We start from the raw sequence: 22,844 nt of genomic DNA on the forward strand, positions 1-22,844 counted from the left end.
CTTTCCCTCCTTCAAAGTTTTAAAAAGAATCTTCCAAAAATGCTTTCTTCTAGAACTTTTTGTTCAGTTTTTAATATTGTAATCTTTAATCTATTTAGAATTTATCCTGGCTTCATGGGGCAAGTACAGATATACTAATTTTATTTCAAAATGAGTACGAAGATGTCACCAAATTATTTATCAAAAAATTCATCTTCCTCCATTATTTGAGATTCCACCTATATTGCACACTAATTTGCTCTACCTGAATCCATTACTAGATTTAAAAATCTATTCCATTGGTCCATCTGACTATCCATGAAATCAATACCATACTGTTTTAGTTACTAAGGCTTTATAAACATTTTAATAACTAGTAGGACCGTTACTCCATCATTACTTTTCTTCCTCAGAGTTTTACTAGACAGTCTATGTTTTTTTTTACTTTCCAATGTATACTTAAGGACCAGTTTGTCTAGCTAAAAAAAAAGTCCATTGATATTTTCATTGAATTCACATTAAATTTATGAAGTAAGTCAGGGAGAATTCTCCTTTTTATATTATTGTCTCTTAATCTCCACTTCCACTTGTTCAAGAATTCATTTTTGTTTCTCCACTGGTATTTTTAATATTTTAAGGGTTTTTTCATTTTAAATTTAACATGTAGGTCTTGCATATTTCTTGAGTTTACTCCTACGTATTTTGAGTTAATAATGCTGTATCGAAATTGAAGTCTTTTCTTAATTGATATTTTCTTTTTCTTTTTTACAGCTTTATTGAAATATATTTCTTGTGCCGTACAATTCACTTATTTAAAGTGGTTTTTAGCATATTCACAGAGTTGGGCAACACCACTGAAAACTAATTTTAGAACATCTTTTTTTAAAAATTTATTTTATTATTTATTTATTTATTTTTCACTGTGTTGGGTCTTCGTTGCTGCATGCAGGCTTTCTCTAGTTGCAGTGAGTGGGGCCTACTCTTCATTGTGATGCGTGGGCTTCTCATTGCGGTGGCTTCTCTTGTTGCGGAGCACAGGCTCTAGGTGCGCCAGCTTCAGTAGTTGTGGCACGTGGGATCAGTAGTTGTGACTTGCGAGCTCTAGAGTACAGGCTCAGTAATTGTGGCACATGGGCTTAGTTGTTCCGTGGCATGTGGGATCTTCCCAGACCAGGGCTCAAACCTGTGTCCCCTGCATTGGCAGGCAGATTCTTAGCCACTGCGCCACCAGGGAGGCCCCTTAGAACATTTTTGACCCCAAAAAGAAACCAGGTTCACATTAGCAGTCACTCCAATTCCTGTTCCTCCCCCTGCCCCAACCTGCTCCAGCCCCAAGCAAACACTAATCTACTTTCTGTCACTATTTGCCTATTCTGGACAGTTTACATAAATGGAATCATACAATATGTGGTCTTCTGTGACTAGCTTTTTTTGCATAGAATAATGTTTTGAAAGTTCATTCATGTTGTAGCATGTATCAGTACTTTGTTTTTTATTGCCAAATAATATTCCATTGTGTGGCCATACCACATTTTGTGTATCCATTCATTAGCTGAGAGACATTTAGGTCATTTCCACTTTTTGGCTGCTATGAATAATGCTACTATGAACATTCGTGTACAAGTTTTTGTGTGGACATGCTTTTAATTCTCTTGGGTATTAAGAGGTTCTGGAATCAATTCCAATGTGTGTGGAGGGTGGTTTCTCACACCACCATGCAATTCTTGGACATCAGCTAAGTGCCCTACAGCTCAACTCAATTCTGACACTGTTTAGCTGGAGGTGGCATCAGATTCCACAGGTTAAGGGCTCAGTCCCACAAGACTGCTCTCCCCACCCCCACCACTTCAGATGCCAATCAAAAGTCCAGGGTGTCACTGGGGCTTCTGACCACCTGGCTATAGGTTGGAAGTTCCAGTAACCTCCTCCTTGGTTTGATTAATTTGCTAGAGTGGCTCACAGAACTCAAAGAAACCTTTTACTTACTAGATCACCAGGTTAGTATAAAAAGATATAACTCCGGAACAGTCAGATGAAAGAGATGCATAGGGCAAGGCAGCGGTCCCCAACCTTTTTGGCACCAGGGACTGGTTTTGTGGAAGACAGTTTTTCTACAGACGGGGCAGTGGCAGGGGGATGGTGCAGGCGGTAATGGGAGTGATGGGGAGCGATGGGGAGTGGCAGATGAAGCTTTGCTAGCTTGCCCGCCACTCACCTCCTGCTGTGTGGCCCAGTTCCTAACAGGCTGGGGACCCCTGGGGCAAGGCATGTGGAACGGGTGCAGAGCATCCATGCTCTCTCGCTGAGGGTGCCCCTCTCCCCAAATCTCCATGTATTCACCAACCTGGAAGCTCTCTGAGCCCAATCCTTTTGGGGTTTATGGAGGCTTCCATACATAGGCATTATTGATTAAATCATTGGTCATTGGTGATTGATTCAACCTTCAGCCCTTCCCCTATTCCCGGAAATCAGAGAGTGTGACTGAAAGTTCCAACCCACTATTTATGGTCAGTTCCCTTGGCAACCAACCCCCATCTTTAGGTGCTTTCCAAAAGTCACCTTATTAACATAAACACAGTGTGGTGGAAAGGGGCTTGATACAAATAACAAGACACCCATTTCACCTTTACGGCTCTGAAGCCATTTCAGGAACTGAGAGCAAGACACCAAATATTGTGAAAGAAGATGCTCCCGTTGTTCTTATCACTCAGGAGATACCAAGGGTTTGGGGAGCTGTGAGCCAGGAACTATAAACAAAGACCAAATGCATATAAGAAAAATATTTTGGTCATCTGAATGGCCAAATACATATTTCTTATAAATCACAATACTGCAGGTATATACGTAAGGGTGGAATTACTGTGTCATATGGTAACTCTATTTTTAGCGTTTTAAGGAACTGCCAAACTGTTTTCTAAAGTGGCTGCACCATTTTATATTCCCATCAATAGTTTATGAGGGTTTAAATTTCTGTGCAACCTCATCAGTACTTTTTATTGTCCATCTTTTTTTTAATAACCATTCTAGAGAGTATGAAGTAGTATCTCACTATGGTTTTGATTTATGTTTCCCTAATGACTAATTCTGCTGAACATCTTTTCTTATGTTTATTGACTATTTGTGTGTCTTCTTTAAAGGTGTGTACTCAAGTCCTTTGCCCTGTTTAAAAATTAGGCTATTTGTCTTTTTGTTATTGGGTTGATAATTCATATTTTCTACTTGATTGTTGCTTTTATATGTGAAAAGCTATGGATTTGGGTATATTAATTTTGTTCTCTGCTAATTTAATAAATTTTCTTATTGTTTGTTATACTTTTTCATTGATTATCTTGGATTTTTCAGGTATACAATCCTACCATAGTTTCTCTTTCCAGTATTTCTGCTAATTTATTTCTCTTATCTAATTGTATTGGCTGGTTCCTCCAGTGCAGTATTATATCATAATGGTAATAGAGGACATTCTTGTTTTGTTTCTGGCACTGTTAGGAATTCTTCTAGGGATATGAATTTTTGAGATAGACTATACATTTATCATGTTATGAAGTATTAATCTATTCTTGTTTCATTTAAAATATTTAAACTAATATTTAAACTAAGACTGGATATAAAACTTTTATGGTCTATGGAGGTGATCATATAATTTTTCTCTTTACAGCCAGTGAATTCATGAATTATATTAATTTCCTAATATTCAGTCATCATCTTATTCTTGGAATAAATTCTGCTTAGTCACAATGATGTATATTTATCTTAGTGCACTGATAAATTTTGTTTTTGAATATTTAATTTAGGATTTTAAAATCAGAATTAATAATTAAGATTGATCTATATCTTCCCCCTTTTTGTGGGTACACTCCTCATCAGGTTTCAATGTTACATTTACTTCATAGAAAAATATTGGAAGTTTTTCTCATTTTCACCACTTTGTAGCAGTTTAAAAAGCACTGAAAGTATTGTTATTTATTAAAAGCTATGTAAATTACCTTACAAAATTAGCTAAGGCTATTCTGGAGAATAATTCATTGAAAACTATATTAGTTTTCCAGGGCTGCCATAACAAGTTACCTCAAACTGAGTGGCTTCAACAATAGAAATTTTTTGTCTCACAGTTCTGGAGTCCAGAAGTCTGATATCAAGGTGTTGACAGGGCCATGCTCCTCTGCAGGCTCTGGGGAAGGATGTGTTCCAGGCCTCTCTCCTAGCTTCTGGTAATCCCTTGGTTTGTGGCAACAAACTTCCAGTCTTCTCATGACATCTCCCTGTGTACCTGTGTTTGTGTCCACATTTCCCCTTTTTATAAGGACACCAGTCATATTGTATTAGGGCTCAACCTGCTCCACTGTGACTTCATCCTAACTTAACTAATTACATCTGCAATGACTGTATCCCCAAATAAGGGCACCTTTTGAACTGCTGGGGGATAGAACTTCAATATATAAAATTTGGAGGACACAATTCAACCTGTATCAGCAATCTTATCTACCTCTTGCAAATCACTCTATTTAAATTTTCTAACTCTTTTGAAGTTCGTTCCAATAAGTTATATTTTTCTAGGAAATTACTGATTTCTTAAATGTTTTCAAATATATTTGAATAGAATTGACCAAGTAAATCTTTATAATTCTTTTAATTTTCTGTTGCTAGTTATTTCTCCCTCATTATTTCTTTGTGGTATTAAAAACATTTTTTTCCCTCAGTTAGTGGCTTATAGATTCCAACCCGCCACCATCCCCCCAACAATAAGATTTTGAATTTATTTGTCAATTATGCTATTTTGCTTTTTTTAAAAAATATTTATTTATTTGGCTGCATCAGGTTTTCACTGCAGCATGTGGGATCTTTCGCTGTGGCGAGTGGGTTCTTCGTTGTGGTGCGCAGGCATCTCTCTAGTTGTGACATGGGCTCCAGAGCGTGTGGGCTCTGTAGTTTGCGGCATGTGAGCTCTCTAGTTGAGGCGCGGGAGCTCAGTAGTTGTGGTACGTGGGCTTAGTTGCCCCACGGCATGTGAGATCTTAGTTGCCTGACCAAGGATTGAACCTGCATCCCCTGTATTGGAAGGTGGATTCTTTACCACTGGACCACCAGGGAAGTCCCATGCTATTTTTCTTTTTTTCCAAGTTACTAATTTCTGTTTTTATCTTTGTTAATGACTTCTTTATGTTTTCTCTCAGTTTATTTTTCTTTAAATGACTAAATGAATTTATTTAAAAAATAATTATACAGTAAAATTGACTTTTTCCTTTTGGTGTATAGCTTGATGAATTGTTATGTATATATATAGTATATTTACATAGCTACCACCATAATCAGGATGCAAAACTGTTCTATGACCTAAAAACACAAAACTCTCATGCTATTCACACCCTCCCCCTATTTCTAGCCTCTCTAAACAACTGATCTGTTCTCCATCACTATAATTTTGTCTTTTAGAAAATTACCTAGGAGTAGAATCATATGGTCTATAACCTTTTGAGACTGGCTACTTTCACTAAGCACAATACCTTTGAAATTCATCCAGATTGTTTTGGGTATCAACATTTTCTTCCTTTTTCATTGCTGAGTAGTATTCTATTGTATGGATATACCACTTTCGTCCATTGGAGACCATTTGGGTTGTTTTTGGCAGTTATGAATAGAGCTGCTAGGTGCATTTGTGTACAGGTATTTGTGGGAATGTAAGTCTTCTTTTCTCTGGGATAAATCCCCAAGAGTAGGATTACTGGGTCATTTAGTAAGGGTATCTATAACTTTTTTAGAAAATGCTCAACTGTTTTCTAAGTGGCTGTACCATTTTGCATTCCTATCATGAACTACAGGAACCAAACACTTCTAAACACAGCATTTTACAGAGTGACACTCTGAGACATATTTAAACACTGCGTGAGAAGATGAACATAGTTGTCTTTGTAAAGCCCTGTGTTTAGAAGTGTGTGGTTCTTATAGTTCATGCTCCTGTAAGACTTGTTTAAAGAATGTGCTTAACAGAGAGAAGTGCATGAGGCAGTGATTTTTATTTATTTACATTTGCATAGTATATTTGTCCATCTTTCAGTGCTTCTCTTGTATTCAGCATAGAGCTGGGTTTTTACTTTGTGATGTAATCTGAAAATCCTTTTCTAAAAAACACATGAGGAGCCCTCATTTACAATTATTTATAGGCCAAATATGCTAACTCTGATCTCTGTCTCAAATCCTTTTTTCCTCTCAAATTCTTTTAGTTCTTTCTTGCGTGTTTCATTTTGGTTGCCTGTCTCATTTCTATCCTCTGTGTCCCTTAATACGTTTTCCTCATGTCTACACTCTTTTATTCACTTTGGTTTTCTCACCATCTTGTATTTCTACTTTGTGATCTTCCTTTAAATATGTTGTTGCTTTATAAAGTTTTTTTTTTTTCAATTTGTAGAAAGATGTTTTGTTTTTAACAATTTTATGGCAACATTTTTCAGATGGGTATTCTTTGCCTGGTAAGTTTTGATGATCTTACTCACTTTTTTTTTCCTGATTTTGTCTTTATACTGATGCCATTTCAGCAGCCTTTTAGCTCATCGTGTAATAAGTTAGATTTTCCTTGCTTTGATATCGGTAGGAGGTTATTTTAGGGAATGTTTTCTACTGGCAATTTCTGAGAATTGCAGCCTCACGCTGGATGTTTCCATAGCACTTCCTCCTTTGTTGGGTCTATCTCCTCCTGCTTACTGCTACCGCCATCCCACAACCATTATTGCAGGTCACCGATATAGGTCTATAATCTGGAGTGTACCCCTTACCTATAGGAAAGGCAGTTTTTGTGATTGTCTCCTGAGATCTGCTGCTCACAAGGACTCCTGTCCAGCTCAGCTTCTCCCCATATGAATTCTGAGCAGATTTCAGTTTATTTTGATAGTCCTTACACAAAATTTGAGTCTATAGATCATTACTGTATCCTACTTTTGCTGAAGGTGGAGTCTACGCCTTTTTTCCATTACCCTGTAATTTTTGTAGTCTATCTGGGGAAAAAATTACTGTCACATGCCACTCCCATGTTTGCACCCCAAGTCTCAACACCCCACTCTGAAATGATTTGGTCAAGGTATTAGTGGTCTGTGTGACCCACACCATCATTTCTAAACTGAGATCCATCGTCACCCACAGTGGCTTGTTTCTAACACCCTAACCACCTATCTCACATGTCCAAGCATCATTTTGTGTAGTCCTAACTGTTGCCATTCCTAACAACAGATAGAAAAGTTGGCTCTACATATTCAGAATTTAGGGTGTAACACCTATCGTACATACTCGCTTTGCTGTGTTAATTCATCTATCATTAATATCTCCTTTCCATTCTCTTGACCTCATGCTTTTCCAACAGGCTTGCCATGGTACAGAAACATTCCATAGGGGGCTTCTGAGGAGCTAATGCAGGCACTGGGCCACCCCTTCTGGGATCATCAGTGTTTCCTGGAGAGTGACTCTTTTGCCCGGTCACATTTACAGGCTTGTTTGCTCCAACATAACACCTTTTTTGGGCACTATGCATGTTTTCAGATCCTGCCAGAACCAGCTGCTTACATGTCATCATCATCATACGTTATCATATCATGTTGTTCTAAATTCACTAAGCAACCTTCACAAGGTTGTCTTCTCCTGAAGATTTACCATCTTGGAACATCACTGCAGTTATGGACTGCATGTTTGTGACCTTCCAAAATTCATATGTTGAAATTCTAACCCCATTGGATGGTATTAGGATGCAGGGCCTTTGGCAGGAAATTAGGTCATAAGGAGCCCCATGATACGATTAGTGCCCTTATAAGAAGAGGGAAAAAGCTAGCCCTCTCTCTCCGCCACGTGAGCATACAATGAGAAGGTGGCTGATTGTAAACCAGAAAGGGGGCCTCAGCAGAACCCGACCACGCTGGCATCCTGAATCTTGGACTTCCAGCCTCTACAACAGTGAGAAGCAAATGTTTAAGCCACCCGGTCTATGGCAGCCCAGGCTTACTGAGCTAGACACCAATGTGTGATTGCCCCTGCTTTGAGCCAGCAGACACTGGTTGAGTCTCCTGGGCTTCCACTGCCTGCTACATTGTCTGTGGCCCTGTCCTCGGTGGTCAGGCTCTCAGCCTGGCTCCCATCCCGTGACGAGGACCAGGAGGTTGCTGGGCTGGAGGGCCCAGGAGAAGCTTGGCTGTGGCAGGGGATTGGATGCAAGGACTCTCCTGCCCACGGGGCTAGTGTCCTCTGGGCCTGTCTGGTCACCATCCCCTCCCCACCCTCCCACCTCTCAGTGGGCCAGGTGCTCTGGCACTCTAATTTCTAAGAGGAACCTCAAATAGCAAAGACGCATAATTCCTGACAAGTTGCTGTTCTCCCTTATGACAATGTGTACGATTTATCTTCCGGGAAGGAACATCCTGGCTTTTGGCATAACTTACTTAAGACTCCCATTTGTTCATTCATTTCAAGAGAAAGGAAAAATCATTCATTACAGAGTGAGCCCTGAGAGTGAAGTGAGATGGGGAGTCTCAGCCCCAGAAAGGCTGATTTGGCTAAGGGTCCCTGCATGGCCCAGAGGTACGGCTCCTGGCCACCCACCATGTTCTCCAACACCCTCTGCCGGAATGCTGGCCCTGTTTCATGGCCCCCCCGGCTCAGTGTTCCTAGGCCTGCTCCCCAAACACCCTGCAGTCAGAAGGTTCTTCTCAGCAGCCCACAGGGGCTCTTCTCCATTTTTAGACAGCTTGGCCTATCTGCAGCTTTTAGGGCTCTTCTCCATTTTTAGACAGCTTGGCCTATCTGCAGCTTTTAGCTCTGCTGGCCAACCTCCTTTTGTTTTTTATTACAAGATGGAAATATATTAAGTGAAATATAAACTTTTCTTCTTTCATTGCCCTTCTCCACCCCCATCTCCATCTTTGGAGGTATTTGCTATTGATACCATGGGGGATATTCTTCCAGATTTTTTCTGCACACCTGCAAACACACACACACACATTTGTACATCTATATTAGATACTGTTGGTGCGACCTAGATTTTCTTCATCTAACCAATACACCCATCCCAGCTGCTAATGGTTCAGTGTTGCACCCTTTTCTGGAGAATCACCTTGGCAGAAATCACCTGCCTTGTCCAGCAGTGTCTGGGAGGTCAATGCGTGTCCCATGGGGGCAGCCCCCAATCAGTGACTGAATAATGCAGAAATGAAAGCCTGGTCCCCTTGCTTTGAGGTGGGGCAGCTCCGTGGTGCCACTGATGCCCCAGAGCTCCCACTGAGATTAGGTGATGCTTCTGATGGGCCCACAACCTTCCCTGGCTTCCTCCCCTGCCCTTTCCTGCTTCCCTCAGTCCCTTAAAAGTTTCATCTGAGAGCACTTCTCAACAAATCCCCTGCAAATTAATGTCAGTATATAATGTAAAATACATAGGTATATGTATGCAAATATACACATAGGTATTTTTGGAAAGGAGTCCATGTTTATCTGAAACATTTGGTGACTTTTTCACTTTACAGGACACCATAAACATCCCTGAATATAAGTCTACTTAATTTTTTATGGCAGCAGAGTTCCACTTGGAATTGATCTTCCATAATTTAGGTGAGCAGTAGTCCTATTAATGAAACTGAGTCTATTCATTCATTAAATGAATGGCTTATGAAGTGCTACTGTGTGCCAGGTGCTGCCTTAAGCACTGGGGTTGCCTCCAATTTTTCTCTGTTACAAAAACTATGAATATTTTTGTAAGCGTATTCAAGCATTTGTATAAGTGGTTTTGATGGACAGATTCTTGGAGGTGGATTTGTGGGTCAACAGAAAACTGCATTTATAGTTTCAATGGGTCTTTTTTTAGGAAATGTTCCTCCTTCAGCTCCTCCCTGTGTATCTACTTCGCTTTTTCTGACCCTCCTTTGCAAACTGTCCTCCTGGGCACTTGCCCACCTGCCCAGTAAATGCCCAGAAACCCTCAGGAGGCCAGAGCTTTCTGCTCAGCCCTCTTCACGCTGGTTCTGCTCTTTCCTTGTTCTATGTCCATCTACCCTTCCTGCTTCACCAGACATTGAGACCAAGGACTCCTAGACCAGCTCGGGTCCCCACTGGGACTCAGAGAGCGTAAGTGACTGTACTAGTCGGGGTTCTCCAGAGAAACAGAACCAATAGGATATAGGTGGATATGTATATAAGAGGAGGTTTATTATACGAATTGGCTTATGTAGTTATGGAGGCAGAGAAGTCCCACAACCCGCCACCTGCAAGCTGCAGTACCAGGAAAGCCAGTGGTGTAATTCAGTCCGAGCCTGAAGGCCTGAGAATCAGCGGGGCTGGTGGTGCAAGTTCCGATCTGATTCTGAAGGCCTGAGACCCAGGAGCACTAGGGCAGGAGAAGACGGTTGTCTCAGCTCAAGCAGAGAGTGAATTCACCCTTCCTCTGCCTTTTTGTTCTATTTGAGCGCTCAGGGGATTGGGTGAAGCCCACCCACATTGGGGAGGGCCCTCAGCTTTACTCAGTTCACCAATTCAAATGCTAATCTCTTCTGGAAACACCCTCACAGACACACCTAGAAATAATGTTTTACCAGCTCTCCGGACATCCCCTAGCCCAGTCTAGTTGACACATAAAAGTAACCATCACGTGACCCAGTTTTCCGGACCCTCTTGTCCAAGTTTCTACCAGACGTTTCCACTGGGCTGTCCCAGAGGCACTTCAGATTCACCGTGTCCCAATTATTCTCTTAACCTCTGCCCCCAAACTTGCTCTTTCTATTCCCTGTAATACCCAAGGGAAAGTGTCCCATCACCTTAGACACCTTGCTCGCCTTCCCCGTCCTCTCGGCCGGCCTCTGATGCATTTCTCAGGCTGACTCCTGGGTGTCTCTTTGCTTCTGTCCTCGTCCAGGCCTGGATTCATGGCCTGTAACCGGCTTGCCGCCTCCCCTGGCAGTACAGTTCCTCCTCCCCACAGTCATGGGAGGGCCCAGCAGGAGTCCTCCCCCCACTCACACAGCCCCGAGGGCTCTCAGGGCAGGGGGACAAGTAACGGCTGCTACGGCATGGGCATCAGGGGCAGCACAGGCTGACGCGGGCCATTCATCCCAAGTGCATCGTGGCTCCTGAGGACGTGGGACCAGCACCATGCTCACCGGGTCCCCTTGAGCTGATAGACGTGGCTCAGCCACTCCAGCGCTCTCCCTGGCAGCCGCCTCTCACCTCGCACAGCCCCCAGCGCAGCATGGTACCTCAGTGATGTGTGCCGACCAAATGCGTAGGAAATCAGAGGAGCAGAATGTCTCCGTGGTGGAGCCAGGAGAGGACTGAGATGCGCTTTTGTGAGGGACACCAGCTAGGTTCGGCAGGAGAGGAAAAGGATGGAGGGCAGGCCACCAGGCTGGTTTCCTAGAGGTCTGAGACTGGGCAGGTCACCGCACTGCTTGGCTTCAAGTGCCTCGTCGGCAAATCTAAGGCAACAGATACGGTGTCTCAGTAGGCCCTTCTAAGAAAGTAATTTCTTGAGATCTTAGAGTACTTGGAGAACAGTAGAGAAAACAGACCATTTTTATGGGGTCGTTGTTCTTTTCTGGATGGTGACTATCCAATGCCTCATTGCATAGCTAGGTGGTGAGTAGATGTGTAATGAATGAGGGAGTGAGAGCCTGGGCTTTCCCATTAGGAAATTGTATGACTTTCCTGATGTAACAAAAGCTGAGACAGGAACCTGAGGGTATCATTTGCTTTTACTTCACTGGAGAATTGTTTATTTTTCTTTTATAAATCTATTTATTTACATTTTATTTTTGGCTGCATTGGGTCTTTGTCGCAGCGAACAGGGGCTACTCTTTGTTGCGGTGCGCGGGCTTCTCATTGCAGTGGCTTCTCTTGTTGCGGAGCACAGGCTCTAGGTGCACGGGCTTCAGTAGTTGTGGCTTGCAGGCTCAGTAGTTGTGGCTCACGGGCTCTAGAGCACAGACTCAGTAGCTGTAGCACACGGGCTTAGTTGCTCTGTAGCATGTGAAATCTTCCCGGACCAGGGCTCAAACCCATGTCCCCGGCATTGGCCGGCAGATTCTTAACCACTGTGCCACCAGAGTAGTCCTGGAGAATTGTTTTAAATGGGAGTGATTGGTATACTGCCGGTGGTTGTGCTTGTTGGTAAACTTTTTTGGAGGGTGGGCAGTTTAGTAATCTTTATGGAAGGCCCCCAAAGTATGCATGTCTTTAACTTTACTTACTGAAATTCTAAAAAAATAATTTAGGGTGTATGACAAGGTTTATTCACAAAACTCATTGTTGCAATGCTATTTATAATAGAAAAAAAATTGAAAACAGCCCATGTGTCCAACAATAGAAGATTGGTTAAATAAATTCTTGAACTTACATCTAATCAGATTCTGTGTATCCAATTAAAATTAAAATTTATTATTGAAGTATAATTAAAATATATTATTGAAGTATAATTTTTATACAGAAAGGGAGTCACAATAAGTTATTAAATTGAGTTATGTTACAAAATATTATAGTATGTACTCTATGGAAAATTTTTAGAACAAAAATGTATATACATGCATATTTAAAAACATCTGTCAGGGCCCTGATACTCAAAGTGTGGTCCCTGCACCAGCAGCCTCTGCAGGAGGGTTTCTGACCCAGGAGCATGTCAGAAACGCAGAGATCTGAGTGGGTCCAATGCGGCATTCACTCACTCTCCATGTCTGTGGGATGATGAGGGGTTTCCACCTCTTTTTTTTGGCTTATTTGTTTATTTGAGATTTTAAAAAAATTAGTTTTACTAAAGTATAGTTGATTTACAATGTGTTAATTTCTGCTCTACAGCAAAGTGATTCAGTTATACATATACATATTCTTGTTCATATTCTTTTCCATTATAGTTTATTACAGGATATTGAATATAGTTCCCTGTGCTATACAGTAGGACCTTGTTGTTTATCCATCCTATATATAATAGTTTGCATCTGCTAACCCCAAACTCCCAATCCATCCCTCTCCCATCCCCTGCTTATTTATTTTTGACTAATGGATATTATTGGTATAAACAGGAAAAAAAGAGTGATGGGCATTCTCCACAAAGCACATAGGTGGGCTTCATTGTCCTCAAACCTTTCTTGGCTCTTTCCCATCTGAAAGGGTGGCAGGTGGGCCAGGTCAGCACGGTCTGGGTTCTTCCTGACCACTCTCATTTTAAGCCTCAGTTTTTCCTGGGTGCATTTCAGTCCTCCAGGCTGGCTCTTGGCTTAAAGAGTGTCATGTGAGGTTGGTTCAAGATGGAGGAGTAGAAGGACATGCTCTCACTCCCTCTTTCGAGAACACCAGAATCACAACTAACTGCTGAACAATCATCGACAGGAAGACACTGGAACTCACCAAAAAAGATACCCCACATGCAAAGACAAAGGAGAAGCCACAATGAGATGGTAAGAAGGGCGCTATCACAATAAAATCAAATCCCATAACTGCTGGGTGGGTGACTCACAGACTGGCGAACACTTATACCACAGAAGTCCACCCACTGGAGTGAAGGTTCTGAGACACACGTCAGGCTTCCCAACCTGTGGGTCTGGCAATGGGAGGAGGAATTCCTAGAGAATCAGACTTTGAAGGCTAGCAAGATTTGATTGCAGGACTTCAGCAGGACTGGGGGAAACAGAGACTTCACTCTAGGAGGGCACACACAAAGTAGTGTGTGCGTCGGGACCCAGGGGAAGGGGCAGTGACCCCATAGGAGACTGAACCAGCGCTACCTGCTAGTGTTGGAGGGTCTCCTGCAGAGGCGGGGGGCACCTGTGTCTCACTAAGGGACAAGGACACTGGCAGCAGAAGTTCTGGGAAGTACTCCTTGGTGTGAGCCCTCCCAGAGTCCACCATTAGTCCCACAAAAGAGCCTGGTAGCCTCCAGTGTTGGGTTGCCTCAGGCCAAACAAGCAACAGGGAGGGAACCCAGCCCCACCCATCAGCAGAGAAGCCGAATAAAGTTTTACTGAGCTCTGCCCACCAGAGCAAGAGCCAGCTCTACCCACCACAAGTCCCTCCCATCAGGAAACTTCCACAGGCCTCTTAGATAGCCTCATCCCCCAGAGGGCAGACAGCAGAAGCAAGATGAACTACAGTCCTGCATCCTGTGGAACAAAAATCATATTCACAGAAAGATAGACAAGATGAAAAGGCAGAGGGCTATGTACCAGATGAAGGAACAAGATAAAACCTCAGAAAAACAACTAAATGAAATGGAGATAGGCAATCTTCCAGAAAAAGAATTCAGAATAATGATAGTGAAGATGATCCAGGACCTCGGAAAAAGAATGGAGGCAAAGATCGAGAAGATGCAAGAATTGTTTAACAAAGACCTAGAAGAATTAAAGAACAAACACCTAGAAGAATTAAAGAACAAAGAAACAGGGCTTCCCTGGTGGCGCAGTGGTTGAGAATCTGCCTGCCAATGCAGGGGACACGGGTTCGAGCCCTGGTCTGGGAAGATCCCACATGCTGTGGAGCAACTAGGCCCGTGAGCCACAACTACTGAGCCTGCGCGTCTGGAGCCTGTGCTCCGCAACAAGAGAGGCTGCAATAGTGAGAGGCCTGCACACCGCGATGAAGAGTGGCCCCTGCTTGCCACAACTAGAGAAAGCCCTTGCACAGAAACGAAGACCCAACACAGCCAAAAATAAATAAATAAAAAAAAAAAAAAAAAAAAGAAACAGAGATGACCAATGCAATAACTGAAATGAAAACTACACTAGAAGGAATCAGTAGCAGAATAACTGAGGCAGAAGAATGGATAAGTGACCTGGAAGACAGAATGGTGGAATTCACTGCTGTGGAACAGAATAAAGAAGAAAGAATGAAAAGAAATGAAGAGAGCCTAAGAGACCTCTGGGACAACATTAAACGCAATAACGTTTACATTATGGGAGAACAACATTCTCCCAGAAGGAGAAGAGAGACAGAAAGGACCTGAGAAAATATTTGAAGAGATTATAGTAGAAAACTTCACGAACATGGGAAAGGAAACAGGCACCCAAGTCCAGGAAGCGCAGAGAGTCCCATACAGGATAAACCCAAGGAGAAACACGCCGAGACACATAGTAATCAAATTGGCAAAAATTAAAGACAAAGAAAAGTTATTGAAAGCAGCAAGGTAAGAACAACAAATAACATACAAGGGAACTCCCATAAGGTTAACAGCTGATTTCTCAGCAGAAACTCTACAAGCCAGAAGCAAGTGGCATGATATACTTAAAGTGATGAAAAGGAAGAACCTACAACCAAGATTACTCTACCCGGCAAGGATCTCAGTCAGATTCGATGGAGAAATCAAAAGCTTTACAGACAAGCAGAAGCTAAGAGAATTCAGCACCACCAAACCAGCTCTACAACAAATGCTAAAGGAACTTCTTTAAGTGGTAAACACAAGAGAAGAAAAGGACCTACAAAAACAAACCCAAAACAATTAAGAAAATGGTCATAGGAACATACATATCGATAATTACCTTAAACGTGAATGGATTAAATGCTCCAACCAAAAGACACAGGCTTGCTGAATGGATACAAAAACAAGACCCATACATATACTCTCTAGAAGAGACCCACTTGAGACCTAGGGACACATACAGACTGAAAGTGAGGGGGTGGAAAAAGATATTCCATACAAGTGGAAATCATAAAAAAGGTGGAGTAGCTATACTCATATCAGATAAAATAGACTTTAAAATAAAGAATGTTACAAGAAACAAGGAAGGACACTACGTAATGATCAAGGGATCAATCCAAGAAGAAGATATAGCAATTATAAATATATATGCACCCAACATAGGAGCACCTCAATACGTAAGGCAACTGCTAACAGCTCTAAAAGAGGAAATCAACAGTAACACAATAATACTGGGGGACTGTAACACCTCACTTACACCAATGGACAGAACATCCAAACAGAAAATTAATAAGGAAACACAAGCTTTAAATGACACAATAGACCAGATAGATTTAATTGATATTTATAGGACATTCCATCCAAAAACAGCAGATTACACGTTCTTCTCAAGTGCGCATGGAACATTCTCCAGGATAGATCACATCTTGGGTCACAAATCAAGCCTCAGTAAATTTAAGAAAATTGAAATCATATCAAGCATCTTTTCTGACCACAACACTATGAGATTAGAAATCAATTGCAGGGGAAAAATACGTAAAAAACACAAATACATGGAGGCTAAACAATACATTACTAAATAACCAAGAGATCACTGAAGAAATCAAAGAGGAAATCAAAAAATGCCTAGAGACAAATGACAATGAAAACACGATGATCCAAAACCTATGGGATGCAACAAAAGCAGTTCTAAGAGGGAAGTTTATAGCTATACAAGTCTACCTCAAGAAACAAGAAAAATCTCAAATAAACAATCTAATGTTACACCTAAAGGAACTAGAGAAAGAAGAACAAACAAAACCCAAAGTTAGCAGAAGGAAAGAAATCTTAAAGATCAGAGCAGATATAAATGAAATAGAAACAAAGGAAACAGTAGCAAAGATCAGTAAAACTAAAAGCTGGTTCTTTGAGAAGATAAACAAAATTGATAAACCATTAGCCAGACTCATCAAGAAAAAGAGGGAGAGGACTCAAATCAATAAATTTAGAAATGAAAAAGGAGAAGTTACAGCAGACACTGCAGAAATACAAAGCATCCTAAGAGACTACTACAAGCAACTCTATGCCAATAAAATGGACAACCTGGAAGAAATGGACAAATTCTTAGAAAGGTATAACCTTCCAAGACTGAACCAGGAAGAAATAGAAAATATGAACAGACCCATCACAAGTAATGAAATTGAAACTGTGATTAAAAATCTTCCAACAAACAAAAGTCCAGGACCAGATGGCTTCACAGGTGAATTCTATCACACATTTAGAGAAGAGCTAACACCCATCCTTCTCAAACTCTTCCAAAAAATTGCAGAGGAAGGAACACTCCCAAACTCATTCTATGAGGCCACCATCACCCTGATACCAAAACCAGACAAAGATACTACAAAAAAAGAAAATTACAGACCAATATCACTGATGAACATAGATGCAAAAATCCTCAACAAAATACTAGCAAACAGAATCCAACAACACATTAAAAGGATCATACACCACGATCATGTGGGATTTATCCCAGAGATGCAAGGATTCTTCAATATACGCAAATCAATGTGATGCACCATATTAACAAATTGAAGAATAAAAACCATCTGATCATCTCAACAGATGCAGAAAAAGCTTTTGACAAAATTCAACACCCATTTATGATAAAAACTCTCCAGAAAGTGGGCACAGAGGGAATCTACCTCAACATAATAAAGGCCATATACGACAAACCCACAGCAAACATCATTCTCAATGGTGAAAAACTGAAACCATTTCCTCTAAGATCAGGAACAAGACAAGGATGTCCACTCTCACCACTATTATTCAACATAGTTTTGGAAGTCCTAGCCACGGCAATCAGAGAAGAAAAAGAAATAAAAGAATACAAATTGGAAAAGAATTAGTAAAACTGTCACTGTTTGCAGATGATATGATACTATACATAGAGAATCCTAAAGATGCCACCAGAAAACTACTAGAGCGAATCAATGAATTTGGTAAAGTTGCAGGATACAAAATTAATGCACAGAAATCTCTTGCATTCCTATACACTGATGATGAAAAATCTGAAAGAGACATTAAGGAAACACTCCCATTTACCATTTCAACAAAAAGAATAAAATACCTAGGAATAAACCTACCTAGGGAGACAAAAGACCTGTATGCAGAAAGCTATAAGACACTGATGAAAGAAATTAAAGATGAAAGAAACAGATGGAGAGATATACCATGTTCTTGGATTGGAAGAATCAATACTGTGAAAATGACTGTACTACCCAAAGCACTCTATAGATTCAATGCAATCCCTATCAAATTACCAATGGCATTTTTTACGGAACTAGAACAAAAGTCTTAAAATTTGTATGGAGACACAAAAGACCCCGAATAGCCAAAGCAGTCTTGAGGGAAAAAAACGGAGCTGGAGGAATCAGACTCCCTGACTTCAGACTATACTACAAAGTTACAGTAATGAAGACAATATGGTACTGGCACAAAAACAGAGATATAGATCAATGGAACAGGATAGAAAGCCCAGGGATAAACCCACGCACCTATGGTCAACTGATCTATGACAAAGGAGGCAAGGATATACAATGGAGAAAAGGCAGTCTCTTCAATAAGTGGTGCTGGGAAAACTGGACAGCTACATGTAAAAGAATGAAATTAGAACACTCCCTAACACCATACACAAAAATAAACTCAAAATGGATTAGAGACCTAAATAAAGACCGGGCACTATAAAACCCTTCAAGGAAAACACAGGAAGAACACTCTTTGGCATAAATCACAGCAAGATCTTTTTTGATCCACCTCCTAGAGTAATGGAAATAAAAACAAAAGTAAACAAATGGGACCTAATGAAACTTAAAATCTTTTGCAAAGCAAAGGAAACTACAAACAAGATGAAAAGACAACCCTCAGAATGGGAGAAAATATTTGCAAACGAATCAATGGACAAAGGATTAGTCTCCAAAATATATAAACAGCTCATGCAGCTCATTATTAAAAAAAGCAAACAACCTAATCCAAAAATGGGCAGAAGACCTAAGTCGACATTTCTCCAAAGAAGACATACAGATGGCCAAGAAGCACATGAAAAGCTGCTCAACATCACTAATTATTAGAGAAATGCAAATCAAAACTACAATGAGGTATCACCTCACACCAGTTAGAATGGGCATCATCAGAAAATCTACAAACAACAAATGCTGGAGAGGGTGTGGAGAAAGGGAGCCCTCTTGCACTGTTGGTGGTAATGTAAATTGATACAGCCACTATGGAGAACAGTATGGAGGTTCCTTAAAGAACTAAAAATAGAATTACCATATGACCCAGCAATCCCACTACTGGACATATACCCAGAGAAAACCATAATTCAAAATGACACATGCACCCCAATGTTCACTGCAGCACTATTTACAATAGCCAGGTCATGGAAGCAACCTAAATGCCCATTGACAAATGAATGGATAAGGAAGAATGGTACATATATACAATGGAATATTACTCAGCCATAAAAAGGAACGAAATTGGGTCATTTGTAGGGACTGTCATACAGAGTGCAGTAAGTCAGAAAGAGCAAAACAAATATCGTATATTAACGCATATATGTGGAAGCTAGAAAATGGTACAGAGGAACCGGTTTGCCGAGCAGAAATTGAGACACAGAAGTAGAGAAAAAACGTATGGATACCAAGGGGGGAAAGCAGTGGGGGGTGGTGGTGGTGGTGGGATGAATTGGGAGATTGGGATTGACGTGTATACACTGATGTGTATAAAATGGATGACTAATAACAAAAATAAAAATTAAAAATAAACATAAAAAAAAAGTTGTGGGGAAAAAAAAAAGTGTCATGTTCAGAACCATCGCTGCTTTCCACGGGGCTCTGCTGCTCCCAGGACAGGGCATGAGATGGAAGGCACTCGGCACGCGAAAACCCGGCCGCAGACCAGGCCCTCTTGCCCGCCTTCCCACCCCACTGCCTTGTCCTCCCATTAAGATTCAGCCTGGCTTGGCAGATTAGCTCATTTCTTTTCCAGTAAGTGACTTGGCTACTTATTATGTATTCTCCTTGCAGCACCAATGCCAGACACATTTCTCAATCCTCCTCCGCTGGTCAGACAAGGCCAGGAACAGACCGTTTCCACCTTCCTTGCGTCAATCTGTCAGGCTGAGGCAGGTGGCTCTGTTGGAAGGCCACCACCCTCGTCCCCGGCTGTCCAGGGGACTGAGTGCCTTCAGCTCCAGTGATGCCAGGCAGATACTCCACCTGCGGACGAGAACAGCTGCCTCTCTGGAGTGTGACTCTTCCGATCAGAATCCCAGTATGCAGAATGGGACCATGACAGTAGCTGGCAGCTCTCCGCGTGCATTCACGGGGGCAGGCGATGTTCTCCAAAGCCTCTGAAACAAGCAAGATTTTCACCTCCTTGGCAGAGGGATAAACCAAGCCCTGCTGTTCCTTTTAGTTGAGTGAGGAGGGTCTTGGGTTCCTGTCCAACTCCGGTTCTAATGGCAGGTGACCTGAAGTGGAGATGCCAGTGCAAATATCTGACCCTGATTTCCCGTGATCGGGATCTTTAAAATCCCAAGAGAGTGCTGAGCCCAGTTACCTGATTTCATTTGCTTTATTCATTCCTTGCTGAGCACTGGCCTCGCTTCAGTTTTAGGGCCAACTTATATGGCTGGGTTTGAGCGGAGGGCAGAGAGAACCAAGAGACCTAAGATGGGACTGCACCTCAAGAAGCCTGTCATGTGACTGAGGAGGTCAAGTTGGCTGAACAGCACCTGAGATTGGCCCTTCCCACACCTCTGCCCACAAATCCCCCAGGGCTCCTGGGGAAATGCAGATCCTGGTCTGGGGGGCTGGGCCAGGCTGAGCTCACGGTGCCGATGACTGGCTGCTTCAAGGACACACGCTGAGGAGCAGGGCCTGGAATGACCTCAGTGCTCAGAGGCTCATTTTCAGGAAGGTGCACCCAGGAAAGGGGAGGTTCTGTGCACGCAGCTATGCTGGGAGGACCAGCTGGGGCCCATGACCAAGGCTCAGAGTGGGGAGGGGGCGGAGGCAGAGCCTTCTCCCCTGCCCTCTCCTGCCCTCTCCTCCTCCGTCACTTCTCACACGCAGCACCCTGCCGATGGCAAATGCTCCCAGGTGGCCCGTGTCAGCCAAGGGGGTTGTAGGGGACCTGCCCCCACTTTTGGCATTAGCCCGGCTTGTCCTCGCCACTCGCTCCATGGACCCGGCCCTGCACCACGGTCCTTCTCAAGGCGGCACACGTTACCCCACTGACCTTTGCTAGAGGAGCACCATCGGGGAGACATGGGGAAGGGCTTGCTATGTTGTTCCAGCACTCTCCTGTATGTCCCCAGCGTGGCTGACAAAACCAGGGGACACATCAGGATTCCTTGGCAACTCTTCCTCTCTCTTCCTCTTCAGGCTTCTTTATTTTATTGTCTTTTACTTCCTTCCCATGCCCATTTCTCACCACCCAGCAAGCAGCCCACTGTGCTGGTCCTCAGGGTCCTGGGCCTCTGCTGACCCTGGTATAGCCTCATGGGTGCCTTAGATGCTGGCTCATCTTAGGGCTGACTCCATACATCACTACATGCATGGTTGTAAGGAGCCCCCAGACTCAATCAGCAACATTCATTATTCTTATATCTATGACTCCTCATGGCTCACCATAATCCCAGAACTCCCATGAAAGGAAGCCCTGGGCCTCTTGCTCTTCCCAGAGGCAAAAGGAAGAGGTGGGAGAAGTGATTCCGACAACATCTACTGATTGCTTGATAGAAATGTTATTAGAACAGTCTTGTGCAAGGTCCTGGCGGATGGGGTTGAGGAGGGATACAGAGTCAAATCAGATCTGGCACTCTCCTGCCAGGACTACTCTTTGGGGGAGATGGAGAGTACTTGGCTGAAACATGAAGGGAATAATAAAGAAATGATAGCCATCTGGAATGAGTCATCCTGATGGAGATCAAGAAAGGATTCATGGCAGAGGCAGCATCTGAGTCTTCATTGATGAGTTAGAACTGAAGGGATTGATGAAGAAATGGGAGAGGGCACTCTGGGCTGGAGAAGGGCTGGAACAAGGCAAGGAGGCCTACAGGACGTTCTGTGTTTAGAGAGTGTGTGAACGCTGGGCTGTGTGGAGGGTGCAGAGAGAGATGAGCTCAGGCTGAGAGGTCAGGACCAGCCTCGGGATGACCCGCAGGGCAGGTGAAGCAAAGGACCTGTGTCCTGGAGGCAAGCAGGAATGACGAAGGCCAACAAGGTGCCCGTCTGGGGCTGAAAGGACAGGTCCAAAGAGGCACTCGAGTGTTGAAGGAAGAAATGATCGGACCTGTACTTTATTTATTTATTTTTTTGGCTGCGCGGGATCTTAGTTCCCCGACCAGGGATCTGAACCCGTGCCCCCTGCAGTAGAAGTGCAGAGTCCTAACCACTGGACCACCAGGGAATTCCCTGGGACCTGTACTTTAGTTAGCTCTTCTCAAAACGTGTCAGATGAGAAAGGACTTCGTGATCAAATAGATATAGGAAATGCTGCATGATGCCCAGTTAAATGTTTATTTGCTGCAGAACCTCTCAGAGCCTTTTATCTGGTGAACCTGCATTAGAAATTGAGAAGAAAGGTTGGCAGCGAGCAGAGGGGAGGTGGGGCACAGCCTTTTTGAATGTACATGACAGAAGACTTTGTGGGTTACTGATCCGTGGAATGCACTCCTGTGAATTGCGGCTCCCGGGAGTGGTCATTCCAGGCCTGTTGGAGGGTGGGAGGGGAGATGTGGTCATGGGGAGAGCTCAGAGCCTGTTCCTGGGGATGCTGGGAAGGTGAGTGGCTAGTGGTCAGCGTGGGATCCTCCCTGGGGTGAAAGCTGGTCACTGTGTGGTTCCTCCCTTTGGTGGGCCAGGGTACCTCAGAGGAAGACATTCGGACACAGGAGGCCTAGAGGCTGCAAACCGGAGTGGGACTCAGGCTCCTTAGGTTCCTGCAGAGCACCAGACAGGCAGACCCTGGCTGAGGCCCCATCCCTGCCGTTTCCTTTCTTTTTTTTTCTTTTTTTAAAATTTATTTATTTATTTATTTATTTTTGGCTGCGTTGGGTCTTTGTTGCTGTGCGCAGGCTTCCTCTAGTTGCAGCGAGGGGGGGCTACTCTTGGTTGCGGTGACTTCTCTTGTTGCGGAGCACGGGCTCTAGGCCTGCGGGCTTCAGTAGTTGTGGCACGTGGACTCAGTA

The 22,844-nt window shown here is 42.9% G+C and overlaps 1 non-coding gene across 1 annotated transcript; it reads right to left on the reverse strand.

The window, feature by feature from the left end:
• Positions 1 to 21,989: 21,989 nt before the first annotated feature.
• TRNAR-UCU (transfer RNA arginine (anticodon UCU)) lies at positions 21,990 to 22,063 on the reverse strand. The gene has a single exon. It is a non-coding gene; the product is annotated as a tRNA-Arg (tRNA).
• Between the last annotated feature and the right edge of the window lie 781 nt (positions 22,064 to 22,844).

Source organism: Balaenoptera acutorostrata, chromosome 16, assembly GCF_949987535.1.
Source record: "Balaenoptera acutorostrata chromosome 16, mBalAcu1.1, whole genome shotgun sequence".
Classification (NCBI taxonomy): domain Eukaryota; kingdom Metazoa; phylum Chordata; class Mammalia; order Artiodactyla; family Balaenopteridae; genus Balaenoptera; species Balaenoptera acutorostrata.